Below are 15,223 nucleotides of genomic sequence, written 5' to 3'. Positions count from 1 at the left end.
TCAGTTTCTAATCTCATGTTTGGGAAATTTTCAGCTATTACTTCTCTAAACATCCTCTTGACATCCTTTATGTTGTACCCTTCTTTTTCATTTATCCCTATCAACCTCAGGTTGTTCCTCTTTGCATCATCTTGCAGGTGTTGAATTGTTATTTCCTGATTTCTTGTTATTTTTAAAAGATCTTTCCTTTCCTGTTCACTTGCTGCAATCTTGTCTTTGAGGTCTGAGATTCTATGTTCACATTCATTGAGACGGTTTTTACAACTTTCAGTGGAGTTTTTGATTTCCTGTATATCTCTTTGCATCTGTTTTATGTATTCTGTTTGTTTCTTATATTGTTCATCCAGGGATTCTATCCTTTTGTTTAGTTCCTCCAATTTTTTAACTGTGTCTTCTTTAGCTATGTGCAGCATCTCCTTCATTTCTTTTATCATTTCTTCTTTTACCTGAGAGATTATTTCTAGTTTGAATTCTTTTAAGGCTTTCCAGAGTTGCTTCTTTATTTCAGTTACTATTATTTCAGGTATTTCAGTTATGTGGCATGTGCTTTCTTCTATGCCCATGGCTCATAGGCTTTCTTGGGATGGGCTGGATGTTTGAGATTGCATTTTGGTCTTTCATTTTGTCACTTTCCTGTATTTTTGAGCTTCAATTATTGTTCCAAGTGTGGGAGAGAGTTCCCCCAGCCTGGAATGGGGTTTCCTGCAGCGGCCCCACTCACTGGGTCCCGACTGGGAACCGTGGCCTGGCCCTCAGGCCAGGAAGAGAGTTCCCCCAGGCTGGGGTGGGATTCTGCACAGCTGCTCTATTGACTGGTTTTGAAGGCCGTAATGCCTGCATCATTCTGTTCTGATCAGCTTAATACTATTTTGTTTTGTATGAATTCATTGTGTGTGAAGATAAGGCAATTATTTAGAAGAAAACAAGAGACATTATGGTAAGCACGGATCTTCTGTTGTCTTGCTTGGAATCTGTATCACTTACATTGTTTTCTTCCGATCTGCTTTGTTCTATTTTGTTGTGTTTAGTTTTACCCTCTTTTAAAAAAAGAAACATCTAACAGAAAACTAAATTTATCTGTGTGTATGTCTGTGGTGATTATTAGGTTGGCCAGTAAACTGAGGTTCAAGGATCCAATTTAAATGTGTGTTGCACCAACTAATAGACTTGGAGCCACAATGGAAGAAAAAAAGGAAAGAAGAGGAATAGTTTCTTTACTGGAGGAGCTCTCTTCTTCACCACTGCCATTGTGTGTTGGTCTCTAGCTTCCCCAGCACAGATGTCCACCAGTGACCCTGGTGAGCTACCAGGCTTTTAGTTTCACTTGTTACTGGATCCTCTGGCTTTCTGGTTTAAATTCTTCTTCTTCTGACTACTCAGATTTATACTATGACCCTTCTGAAAATCTACCAATTAAATCCCTTTGTGTAATTATACTTTTATAGATTCTGCTTGTCTAGAAAACCCTAATATGTCTCATCTCCATTCTGAAATTTACCAGTCCTTTTAGTCATCATATTTCTTTTGTTTATGAGAAAGTTTATTGATTAAAAACAGGACTGTTCATGTGTGGAGATGTGAAAATACATTAAAATATTAGGCTACACAAAATACATATTTTGTGACTTTGTATGCTTTATACATAAGTATTATATGTTCAAAGCAGTATTAAACTTGTGAGTCATTTCAAATTTTGATTTTCCTGTACTTTTCATCAGAATTTTTGAGACATTTCCCAACAAACATATTAAGACTACAGAAACCAAAAGATTAGAATAGGCAGCTAGATAAGAACAATTTGGGAGTGAGAAGTAAGTTGTCTAGGAACAGCATACATTTAAGTTTCAAAGTCTTAAAAATTGAAACAGTTTTTAAAATTTCCTTTCTGAAAGCATGATGATTATAACTTTTTCCTTCCCTCTTCTGGTACCAGGAACTGAACTTAGGGCCTTGGGCTGAGCAGAGATACATCACCAGACATAAAAGATTTTCTTTTTTAAATGTAGTTCCAGGGATGTTTCAGACCCATTAGGACTTTAAATAACTTCTTTTTGTGATATTAGTGACTGAACCCAGGGCCTTTGAACTGAGCTACATATTCCCAGATATTTTAAAATTTTGAGACAGGTCTTATTAAGTGGTTAAGTTGCCCAGGTTGAGATCAAACTTGCAATCCTACTATGCCAGTGTCCCAAAATGCTGGGATTACAAGCATGTACCATCACACAGAACACATTTAAAAATCTAAAGCAGAAGCTACAAGCAATGAATCTCAGTGGTAGAATGTTAGTCTATCATGTGTGAGGTCTCTGACTCAATCTTCAGCACTACCCTGAAGACAAACCCTAAAGCAAATATTTCTCTTATTTCCCTTCTCCCCACCAAAAATACCTAGTAGAATGGCTAGCAGGAATGCAATGACCTGATTGTTTGTGTTTTTTGGCTTAATGTATTAGGGTGAAAATATGCAGTTCTACACAATCTGCAGCTCTGCAGAGGATTTCCGTGGGCAGATGTTTGTTCTACAATATTTAAAAATCTTTCCTGGCCAAAAATAATCAGTTACACTCATGAGAGAACAATAAGTAATACAGAAAAGGGTGGTAAATAAAATCATTTGTAATCTTTTCACACCGACGTGCAAACTTACTGGCAATATTCTAGTGTTTATTTCCTAACTTCATGCATGGTATAAAGATGGTTATACTGATTACAGATTTGCGATAAGTGATTTTTGTTTTGAGACAAGGTCTGACTTCATAGTGCAGGTTGGGCTTGAATTTACTATGTAGCTCAGGCTGACTTCAAAGTCCCAATTCCTCTGCCTCAGCCTCCGAGGGATTATAGGTGTGTACCACCGCGCCCACTTGAGATACTTTAAAAAAATTAACTAAGTATTGTTCAGCTCCTTCCTCTCCTTTTATATATTACATAAATATGAATATCTCTGAAGTGGGATCTCATTATTGCCCAGGCTGGCCTCAAACTCCTGGGCTTACCTGAGATTTTCCCAAATCAGCCACTCAAGTAGCTGGGACTACAGGCATGCATCACGACACCTGCCTTCTGTTTTTATGTTTTCTAATTTGCCAAAGACAGCATTTATTAATGCGGCTCTGAATTTGAGGACCTTTAATGTTTTCTTTTGTATATTTATATTTAATTATACTGCACAAAACTGTAAAAGTGGAAAATTTTAAATATATATTCCATCTTTTGGGTAACTAAGCCTCTCAGCTTGCAATTCAACCAGCACCAGACCACTTTATGTTTTCAGAACTCTCCAAGGTGAGGATGAGCCAATGAGTCATTTCCTGCCTGCTTCCCATCCTGGAACGCAGGTCATGTTTTCGGGGGCCCATCTGGAAGGGGCAGAGTCTATGTTCAGTCACGTGTGGATAACTGAAGGTCTGCTTGTGAGTTCCATGTGGGGAACTCCTTCAGGCTGTAACACAGAGTTTGTGGTTTGTGATCCAAGCTATTTCTGTCACAGTGTATAAAATGGATATTGTTACTTAGAAGGAAATAGAAATCAAAAGCTGAGCCCAAAAACTGAGGGTTCAGCCTTGCTGAGCTGGGTCTCCTTGGAAATCAGAGGGCCAGTCCATGCCTGCCACAATTCCTCATATTCCTTATACAGTATATTTCATATCTAAATATTCCTTTCACTTCTTTTTAATTTTTTATTGCTATGTTGTGAGTCTTATATTTTCACCACAGGAATTTTCCCCTACCTTATTAAACCCTGTTAAAGCAATTACTTCCAAGTTCCATCTGTTAATTCTAACATTTAGGTCATCTCCTGCCTGGCTCCTATTGTCTTCACTTTGTGAATGGTTACATTTTCCTTGCTCTCTCTGTGTGAAGAAATTTTATTTGTCCTGGAATTCCATTGAACAGACTATGGATTCTGCTGCATTTCTCTAATGAGTTGATGTTTTGAGTTAACAGGAAATTGACTTGTTTATCCCTAAGTAGGTAACTCTGTCTTGTCTTTGATGAAGGCAACTAAGGTTTCCTTTCATATAGCTTTCAGTCTGCTTTATGTGTGATTTAGGATCAGTCAGACACTTAGGGTTTTCCTCCTTTGGCTTTCTCCAACATTTTCACCTGATTCTCCAACAGTCATGGCTGAACAGGCATCTGTTCTCCCTCTCCCAAAGTCTAGGAAGATGGTTGGTTGGAGTGTTAGACAGGCAGCTGTTCCATGGGTACTGTTACCTTCAAGGAAAGCTGGAATGATGAACTGAGCCTGCACCTACCACTTCCTCCTATACTGACTCCTCTTCAAAATTTTCATGTTTTGGTTCACTCCCTTGATCCTAGAAACTGTGCTTTGTATTTTGTCTAGTGTGCACAGTGTTATTTTCAGACCAGTCTAGAACCCACTTAACTTGTTTGCTTCACTGATCCACTGTGTCAGCCTTAACAAGCCATGGTCCCTGCCTCACTTTCCATACAGACACAAGACAGCGCTTTCTACTCAAAATAAATGCATTGCAAGAAGTAGTATATGCTTCTTATAGAAAAATACCAGTGAGTCCATCCATTCATCCTTCCCAAGCTACTCAAGATCCAGAATGAACCATGGACCTTCTACTCGGGGAATATAACTTTGAAGAGGGTTTGAGATTGGATTTCCACATACTAGCCCTTGGTGAAACATCAGGAGAATTAAGGTCTGCAATGTGGGAGTCAGACCTCTTATTCTCTCTCTATCCTTGAGCCTTTGTTGTCCTCCAAATCTTCCTCTATATGATATGTACCATTTTCACATTGTGGATGTGAGAAAGAAATACAAAGTGCCTTTCAAAGATCTCATTGCAGAGCTGATTGCTGCCCTCCTGCATGCCAACAGTAAATGACATTTGCTTTCCCTCTTTGTCCTCTTAAACTCTTGCAGTACTCACTCCACCCCTAGCTTCCTCTGTTTCCAAAGAAGGATGCATTTTGATACAGGACTAAAGAGCTACAGAAACTCTTACCATGTTCTTTGTCCATAGACTTAGAATTTTCTAATAATAAGTGGTATTTAGTACTTCCTATTACTTTAAAATGATATGGTCAAGCCCTCTATGTAATCAAGCCCAGGTTTCACACAGATGCTTGGACACAGATGCACATAAAAAACCCACAAAGAAGACATGTTGTCCCCATGTAGGGATACAAACAAAGCAAGAAGGCACCTGGCTATGTTTCAGGGCTCCAAAATGTCATGGAATGACTGCACTGTGACAGGTGACTCTATCAGAAAAATATAAATGGCTTTTTAGAAGAAGTTTTTCTATGTGTGGGTTTGGATGATGAAATTTTCAAGAGCTGGAATCAAGTGTTTTCAGGAAAGGAAACAGCACAAGAAAGCACCTAGCTGTGATGGAAAGTATATAGCATGAAATGACAGAAATCATCTCAGCTGTTTCTCTCCTGACACCATCTCCCTAGCCCTAAAGCTTTGAGCTCAGCAAAACCACATACCAACACTAAGGAGGCTCATGATAAAGGAGATAGAAAAAGCTTTTTCAAGTCATGTGGAACTTTGTGATGAGACAGCTCACCGAACAGTGATCTTAATATAATTCTCAGGAGTCCTCCACTGGCATTGGTATGTGGCACCTAAAACATCCATATTTGACACTCACAACCCAGCACCTGATTTGTGGTCCAAGAAGTGAGTTCTATAAGAGTAGTTGGTGATGACAAAAATGATATCAAGAAGCGTTGAATGAGGTAAGAAAGATGGATATGAAGGAGAAATTCAGCAAAAGACAAAGATTATGAAGAACCAAGCAAAAATCTTGGAAATAAAAAGTGCAAAATGTCACATAAAAGCTTAGTGAAGAAGCTCAGAAATACACAGTATCCAACAGAAGATGAAATTTCAGAGCGCAGAGATGAGGTTAGTGAATTATTACAGTTAAAAATTTATCAAGAAAAGAAATTTTGAGAGCACAGGACATGATGCTCTCATGATGGAGGAAATGATGCCCATAGAGCAAGGTTTGCATTATGTCAGCTTTTTTTTTGTCACTGGCAGCTGCAACTACAGGACAGCCAAGTACCCCACCCTCAGTGAGAAAGCCCAGCATCCTTCTAGCCTGACAAAACCAGAAACCAGAGCTCAGGGCAACCAGGACTGCAGGAGACAGAGGGGAAAGTGCTAAAGGAGACGCTGAAGAGAGAAAACTCCAGAGCCTGTGTTTAAGGTTGATCCAGTGTCTGCCTGACCCTGAATCATACACATGAAGCTAACTAACAAGAACCAGGAATCAGATCTTAACTGCTTCCCATCCCAGACAGGACAGAGTCTCCTAGCATTGCTCTCCAAATCAGTTGCCTGCTAAAGGAAAAGCTAGTCATTGGGGAAATACAACAGAATTCATAGTATCTTTGCTATAGCATTCATAACTTCAGGCTCTAATGAAATGTACTTGATATAGAAAGAGGATGGAAAATTCAACCATTTTCAATAAAAAAGACAAGGGCAACCCTGAAATGACACAGATGTTGGAATTAACAGATGAACATGTGAAAGCAATTATTTTAACCATGCTAGAAAATATACTGGATTGAAATTATAGCACTCTTAAGAAAGAAGATAAAATAGGGAGAAAAAAGGCAAAAGAAAAATTTAGAAAAAAAAGAATAAAACAAACAAAAAAGTTTAGAACAAAAAAGAAAAAGTACCCAGTGTCTGAAATATAAATATTGAATGGATGTGCTTAATATCAGAATGGAAATGATAGAAGGGTGCAACATTTAGAAACCTTTTAGAAATTATTCAATATGAAGTAATACTAAGAAAATTTTGAAAAATAATTCTGTTTGGGATCTGTGGAGAAATGTCATAATTTCTGAGGATAGATGGAAAATTGGAATTTTAGTAGCAGTGAAGACAGAATGGAATGGGGGAAAGTATTAAAGAAACGATAACTTATTGGTCCCAAATTGGGTGAAAAAGAGAAATGCATAGATTGACTAATTCTGTAAATATGAAATAGAATCAGTATAAAAATTTTATCTGAGTCCATCATAGGTAACCTCTTGAGAACCAAAAATGAATGCGAAATCTTGAGAAAACCTAGAAAAATTAACATAGTTAATATAAGGAACATACACATAATATATGAGTACATATGAATAAATGCTACCTTCTAACAGAAAAAGCGTGTGTGCTTGGGTGTATGTTGTCTGGACACTTATGCTTAAATACCAATATAACTTTCTCACATCTGACTCCAAATTCTGTCATCCTTGATGCAGTTTCCAATGCTGTAACCTTCCATAAGCCTGAATGGGTAACTCATTGTACCAAAAAATGCATTGGCCCCCTCCCTGAATCTTTTAGTTGTGTTCCCTGAATTGTGTGTGTGCATACATGCATGCATGTGTGTGTGTTTGTTTGTGTGTGTGTATGTGTGAATGTGGGGCCACAAACATGCCCAGTTACCCCCAGGGCCTGTCAATACTGTCTTCAACTTACTCAGGTATCAGTGAAACTGGGATGCCATGTCACTCTGATGTTGGGCTCAGAGTTATAGTCTTCCTGATTCAGCCCCCGTGAGTGGTGGGATTACAGGCTTGTGTCACCATGTACAGCTCACCTTTGCCATTTTAAGTGTACAATTCAGCCGTGCTGATTTCTTTCACATTGTTGCCCAACCATCACCACTAACATTCCCAGAGTACTTTATATTTTAGCAAAAGTCAATCTCTGCATGCCTTAAGTAGTAACTTTCCATGATCTCTCCTGAGCACCTGGCAGCCCAAACACTGCTCTCTGTCTCTATAAATCTCACTATCCTAAGAACTGCATAAGAGTGACACCATATAGTATTTGTCCTTTTTTGTCTGGTTTATTTTCCCTTAGTGTAATTACAGCTTGCAGCATTGCATCCTTAGTGTTACAAGGCTGATATTCTGTTGTGTGTTGTCAGCTACCTTTTGCTTTCCCAGCCATTCATCCATCCATCTGTCATGGATACCTGGGCAGTTCCACCTTTGTCTATAGTGAATCATGTGGCCACGAGTATAGGCATTTAAATGTCTCTTCACATCTCTGCTTTAAATTCATTGTGGACAGTTAAATTTCCATATCCTATATTATGAATGGACTTTTATATTGTTTCGTCTAGTAGTACTATTATATTTAAGGTCATATTTTTTAATTTTTTGCATAATGGTGATGCCACATACCATCCCCTTGGTCTTTTTGTGTGTGTATGTGTTTCTGTGCTGGGAAGTGAACTCATGACCTTACGCTTGCCAAGCAGATGCTTGTGCCACTGAGCTATGTCCCTGACTATCCTCTTGGTCTTTGACTGTTAAGTCAGAGTGGGATGAGGATGGTCATGTCCCTTTCAGAAGCTCCAGACTTTCCTGGATGGCAGGCTCCCACAACTTGTTTCTTCCCCCAAGTGTCTCTTTACCATTCCTATTTTCAGTCTACCACATATAAGCCTGCTTCCTTTCCCTGGTTAAAGTTTGTTGGCAACATTCCTAAGACTCAGCAGAGAGCCTTTCAATTAAAATTCCTGCATGCAAACAGCGTGATCAGTTGCCTGTGTTAAATTGAAATCTAACTTGCTTTCAACCTAGGAGTATTAATGAGTTTTATTTTGTCAACTGTGACACTCAGTACCAAACTTTCCTGAGGCTGACACTTGCTACTCAGGGTTGACTTTCTCATGTGATGAAAGACACATAGGAACATCTTTAGGATGAAGCTGATGTCCTGCCTAGAAGTGGCTGCTGTTATCATTTCAGAAAGTTCCAGTGGGTGGCTTCCGATTGCCTCTATCTCATTTTGTTCTCAGCTTCTCCTGGGTGACCTGCAGGTCTTGTGTTGCATTTTGCTTCTGCATCTTGTCATTTTCTACTTTTTATTTTGTTTTGTGTTGATGCTTGTGGGTTTATTATGGTAGATGGCTTTATCACTAGTATCAAGGCTTCTCTAGGAAATGTGTATTCTTCAGAGATGTCTTCTAATGTAGGTGGTTCTTGGTTCTTTTGTTGATCCCAAGAACCTACCTTCCCTAATTTTTAAGCGTGAGAAGTTGCTATGTATTTGGCTCAGCACCCAGTCCTTTGGTACTGGACTACTGTGATGGTTATGACCCCAGAAAAATCACTGTGTTGTTATATAAGGCAGAAAAATCAATTATAACAGGTATGAGATCCTGATTAAAGCAGTACAGTTAGCAACAACAATAGCATCAAACACAGCCTAGCAACTGATAAACTGTGGTACCTATTAACTAGGTATTTTTAACCTTAAGAGAAAGCTCTATACGTAAATAACAGAATCTAACATACACCAGGAACTTCCATGCAATGAGTTTCCCCATGGCAGTGTGAGTTTACTCTGTTGGTCGGTGATTCAAGAGGGATGGGGAAAAAGCAGAGATATAAATGAGGAGAATTATAGTAAAAATGAGGATGATTGCCCAAGTTTTGGGAAACTAGAGAAGAGCACAGGACAGCAAGAATGAAAAAGGAAGCAAAAGAATATTGAAGCAAACCAGAAAGAGAAAAGATGATGTTCACTCTCATGCAAATACACCTTTGTCCCCCTACCTTTTGCAACCCCATATAAACCTCACTCCCTGGGCCTTTGAGGCCTGAAATTTTGAGGTACACTTCATTCCCTGTCAGTGCCCATCTGTGTCTTTCTATTGAGCTTCCCATGAGGTCACCTGGGGTGTCCTCAAGGCATACAGTGGCTTGTTGCCTGCCATGTGCCTTGTAGTGCAAAGAGTGGTGCCTCTGCTCTCTACTCTGAAAGGGCCCCATGTCACATGCTCAGCTGAGAGATGATTTTCCTCTCTGTAGCCACTAGAGAAAGGGACAAAAGGAGGAGTTCCTGTCCTACAGAACTCAGGGTAGAGAGTCCAGTTTCTAAATCAAGCCCAGCTTTTCAGGGCTAGTGTGGTTGCTACGATGCTTGCACATCTTGGGTGTTTATACACCCACATGTCATAGGTTGACAATGGTGGTTTTCTCTGGCCCTTCTAGGGCAGAGTGAGGAGTCTTTTCTGATGAATTAGAATCATCTTTACAGTGGGAAGAACATTTTTCTGAACCAAAGATTTGGTGAAAAGCCTCCCTCAGCAAGCCCCCAGTTAGACATACATACCTCACGGAGATAAGAGCTCACTCTTGGAGGTTTGCCCCTCTCCTTGTTGCAGGGTCAGTAGGTAAGTGGTCTGGCAGCTGGAGGAATCTCAGTGAGAGCTGTATGTCTTGGTTACTTTTCATACTGAGATACAATATGTGATGCCCAAAATTAGGGAAGTAAAGGTTTATTTATCTTACACATTTTTGAAGGTTCCAGTCCATACTCAACTGATGTCAAGACAGGGTGGTGTGGCTAAGGGGTAACCACTCATGGTGGCCACAAGTGCAATAATAAGAGTAAAAAAAGCAAAAAAGGGACAAAGCAGCCTCCTCCCCTCCCTTGTACTGTATGCCAGTTACCTGGCCCTGGGAAGGTGCACCCCTCACACTATCAATCACAGTGCTAGACAATGAACAAATCAAGAATGCTAGATTCAGCTCTCTCCATGACTTCATGAGGCTTTGGGGGAGACATTTAAAGAAACCACAACGCTGTTCATGACAGCTCCAGGTGAGAAATTAGGTGGCTCTGGCAGAAGACCCTAGTGAAATGCTGGCAAGCTGCATGGACAAGAGATTCTACAACAGCAGTACAATAAATGTCTTAGTTATTTTTCTTGTTGCTGGGACAAAATACCCAATGCCCAAAGTTAAGATGGAAAGACTTATTTAGCTCTTAGTTTGTAGAGGTTTCAGTCCACAAGTGGATGGGTCCGAGGCAGAATGGCACATGGCAGAGGGGCAACCATTCATGGTGGCAGAAGATAGCAAAAGTGAAGAGGGAAAGAACAAGACCGCCTTTTTCTTTCTCTTCCATTGTACCCAGTCACTGGGATTAGGGTGGTGTCTGTCCAGTCAGCAGACTGATCCAGCAGTCATTCACCTGCAATCCCAGCACCTTTCATCCCAGCAATGCACTATGAATGAGTTGCACCCTCTAAATTCAGTTGTCTTCAAGAAACCCCATGACTGGATGAGGCTCTGGGGGCATATCTAGACACAAGCTATAAGAAAAAGGATGCAGTAAGTGTGCCGGACAGGAGAGAGCACATGATGAGGCGGATGGAGACAGGGTGCTGAGTGTTCAGTTCCAAGATGCAGTTAGCAGGAAGTAACATGTGGAGGGACCTGTACTTGGCTGGTGGTGGATCATTTTTTCTGAACCATGGTGATCCTACATCTGAGGTGAACGTCACTGAGAATGATCTAGAATGCACAGGCCAAGTCTCTGTGTGGTACATCAGGGAGGGTAATGAATACCTCAGAAGCCCGGCGTGGGAGTTGAGCCACGGCAGTGTGGACGCGCTCGTGTTGGAGAATTATGGGATTAAACTTGAATCGAGTAAAATTACACAAAGGAGTGCCGCGGAGGAGGCAGCCGGGGGACCCTGAGACCCTAAGACCCTGCAACTCGCTGGAGCAGCACCTGCAACTCGCTAGAGCCGCCCCTAGCCAACTCCCTGCCGGAGGACTCGCACCTGGCCTCAGCTGCCAGCCAACTCCACGCCGCCCCGTGTTTTGTCCCCCCGGACCGGGCAGAGGCAGCATCGCCCGATTGCCTGGCCCACTGACCCGGACCTATATCCAGACTTTGCCTGAAAACTGTAGGGTCCAAGAGAATTAAATCCTGAGTGGGCCTGCAGCAGCCTCCCCGCTCCCAGCAGTGCTTGGCAGACACTGGATTTCTGAGCAGGCAAGCAGGCACCATTAGTTCAGGAGGCTGGGAGGCCTGGCTTAAATGCCTTGAGCACTTTCCCCCGAGTCCAGCTAGTTTGGTACCCTCGTTCAGCTCCAGAGAGGGAATCTTGTGGCTTACCGGTGTGCTGGACAAACTAGTCGCATCCTGGGCATCCTGAGTGGGCCTGAAGTAGCCTTCTTGCTCCCAGCCTTGCTTGGTAGACTCTGGAGTTCTGAGCTGTCAAGCGGGGGCCATCAGTTCCAGAGGCTGGGTGGCCTGGCATAAGTGCTAGGCACACTCTTCCCCCCTCCTCTCCCCCCAAACTAGTCCAACTAGTTTGAGACCCTCACTCAGCCAGGAGAGGGAACTTTGTGTTTTCCTGGTGGACTGGACCAGCGCAGCGGGTCCTGGGTCGGCCTGGGGGGGGGGTCTCCCCACTGCCGGCTGTGCTTGGAGGACTTTGGAGTTCTAGGGGAGGGGGGCGCAATCAGTTCTGGGGGCTTGGCCTGGGCTGGCCTGCACCACCACAAGTGACCCTTCTTAATCCAGGGAGTTGGGTGGCAGACACCAAGGGGCTGAGGGCATAGAAGAGGTACAACAGACCCTGGGGAAGCCTTGGAATAACACTAGAAACACTTGAAACACAGAAATAGAGGAAAACGACAAAACAAAAGACCAAATTACAATCTCAAACCTCCAGTCCATCCAAAGAAACCATAGGAGTGATGCACATAGAAGAAAATATATGCCATACACCTGAATTATCGGAAACAATAGCACCTGAAATAAAGAAGCAGCTCTGGGAAGCTTAAAAGGAATTTAAACTAGAAATAACCTCTCAATAAAAGAAGAAATGATAAAAGAAATGAAGGACATGCTGAACATATCTAAAGATAAACAAAACAAAACAAGATTAAACAAAACAAAAAGAATCTGGATGAACAATATGAGACAAACAGAATACATAAAGCAGATGCACAGAGACATAAAGGAAATCACAGAGACATAAAGGAAATCAAAAATTCCATTGAAAGCTGAAAAAACCAACTCAATGAAAGTGAAGATACAATTTCAGACCTCGAAGAAAAGATTGCAGCTAGTGAACAGGAAAGGAAAGACCTTTTAAAAATAACAAGAAATCAGGAAATAACAATTCAACAACTGCAATATGACGCAAAGAAAAACAACATAAGATTGATAGGGATTAATGAAAAAAAAGGGGACAACATAAAGGATGTCAAGAGGATATTTAGAGAAGTAATAGATGAAAATTTCCCAAACACGAGATCAGAAACTGACATCCGGATCATTGAAGCCTATAGAACTACAAATAGTCATAACAAAAATAAAACTACCCCCAGACATATAATAATCACCAACCCAGAAATCCAACATAAAAACAGAATTTTAAAAGCTGTCAGAGAGAAAGACAGATCACTTATAAAGGAAAACCTATCAGTATCACAGTAGACTTCGCAGCACAAACAATAAAGTCAAGAGGAGCATGGAGTGAAGTATTCCAGATCCTAAAGGAAAATGATTTCCAACCTAGACTGATGTACCTTGCAAAACTTTCCTTCAAAATCAGTGGAGAAATAAGATACTTTCATGAAAAAGAACAGCTGAAGAACTTCATGATCACCAAGCCAACTCTGCAAAGAATATTGAAAGACAGTTTAGATACACGTAGGAAAAAACCACTAAGCAAAGCAGACAATTAAACAGAACAGAAAGATAAAGATGCAACAGCAGAAAGGTAACATATCAACAATAAAGCAACATATAACAGTTATAACCATTAATGTAGATGGTCTCAATACACCAATTAAAAGAAACAGACTGGCAGAATGGGTCAAGAAACAAAATCCAACCATATTCTGTCTATAAGAAATCCTTCCAATTCAAAAGCATACTCACAAACTGAAAGTCAAAGGATGGAAAACACAATACTTCATGCAACAAGAACCCAAAAAAAGCAGAAGTAGCCATTCTGTTTTCAGACAATGTGAACTTTAAATCAATAATGATCAGAAGAGATAAAGAAGGTCACTAGATACTAGTTAGGGGAAAACTTTAAGAGGAAGAGATAACTATCTTAAATATATATGCACCAAAATCCAGAGCACCCAGTTATATGAAACAAGTATTAACAGAAATGAAAAACCAAATTATCAGCAACACAATTATAACAGGAGATCTTTTTTTTATTTTATCTAAGAGGAAAAAGAGAAAAACACAAAACAAAACAAAGCGGTGTAAGGGTACACGTAATACAGAACTACAAAAAAAATAACAGTAAGAAATCACCTGTTAATAGATTACATATTATCATCTTGAAAATCGTTGCTTAAATCACAGTATCAAAGCATACAAGGTGGACATTCAAACAGGGAGACTGCAAACAGCTGTGTTCAATGATCCAAAAACATATAACAGGAGATCTTAACACACCATTGACACCATGGGACAGTCAAACAGACAGAAAATCAGCAAAGAAATAACAGAACTTAATCACACTTGTATGTGACTTGATAGACATATACAGAGTGCTTCATCCAACAAAGTCAGAATACACATTCTTTGCAGCAGTACATGGGTCATTCTCTAAAATAGACCATATTTTAGCTCACAGAATATATTTAAACAAATTCAAAAGAGTTGAAATTATCCCATGCATGTATCAGATCATAGTGCTATGAAATTAGAAATTAATGATAAAAGATACTGCAAAAATCCCACAAACACATGGAAACTGAATAACACACTCTTGAGTAATCAGTGGGTCTCGGGGGGAAAATAAAGAAGAAATTAAACAGTACCTCCAAGCAAAAGAAAATACAAATACAGCTTCCCAGAATCTGTGGGAAGCAATGAAAGCTGTCCTCAGATGACAATTTATTGCACTGAGTTCCCACATCAGGAAAGCAGAATGAACACAAATTAATAACCTGATGTTACACCTCAAATCTAGAAAATGAAGAGCAAGTCAAGCCCAAAGCCAAAAGAAGAGAGGAAACTATAAAAATCAGAGCAGAAATCAATGCAATAGAGACTAAGATAATAATCCAAAGAACCAATGAATCAAAGAGTTGGTTCTTTGAAAGAATAAAATTGATAAGCCCCTATCCAACTTTATTTAAAAAAGGGAAGAAAAAGGTCAAATTCATGCAATAAGAAATGAAAAAGACAAAATCATTATGGACTGTATAGAAATACAGAAGGTCATCAACACCTATTTCAAAAACCTCTACTCTCAAATGTTTGATAACACAGAAGAAATAGACAGATTCCTAGAAACATATGAAGTACCAAAGCTAGGTCAAGAAGATGTAAAACTGCTGAATGACCCAGTTTGTATTAATGAACTTGAAAATATAATTATATGCTTACCTACAAAGCAGAGCCCAGGCCCAGACAGATTCACTGCCAAGT

This window comes from Cavia porcellus, unplaced genomic scaffold, assembly GCF_034190915.1.
Source record: "Cavia porcellus strain 051 isolate PalLab524CR breed Dunkin Hartley unplaced genomic scaffold, mCavPor4.1 scaffold_27, whole genome shotgun sequence".
Taxonomy (NCBI): domain Eukaryota; kingdom Metazoa; phylum Chordata; class Mammalia; order Rodentia; family Caviidae; genus Cavia; species Cavia porcellus.
This window is presented reverse-complemented; position numbering follows the sequence as displayed.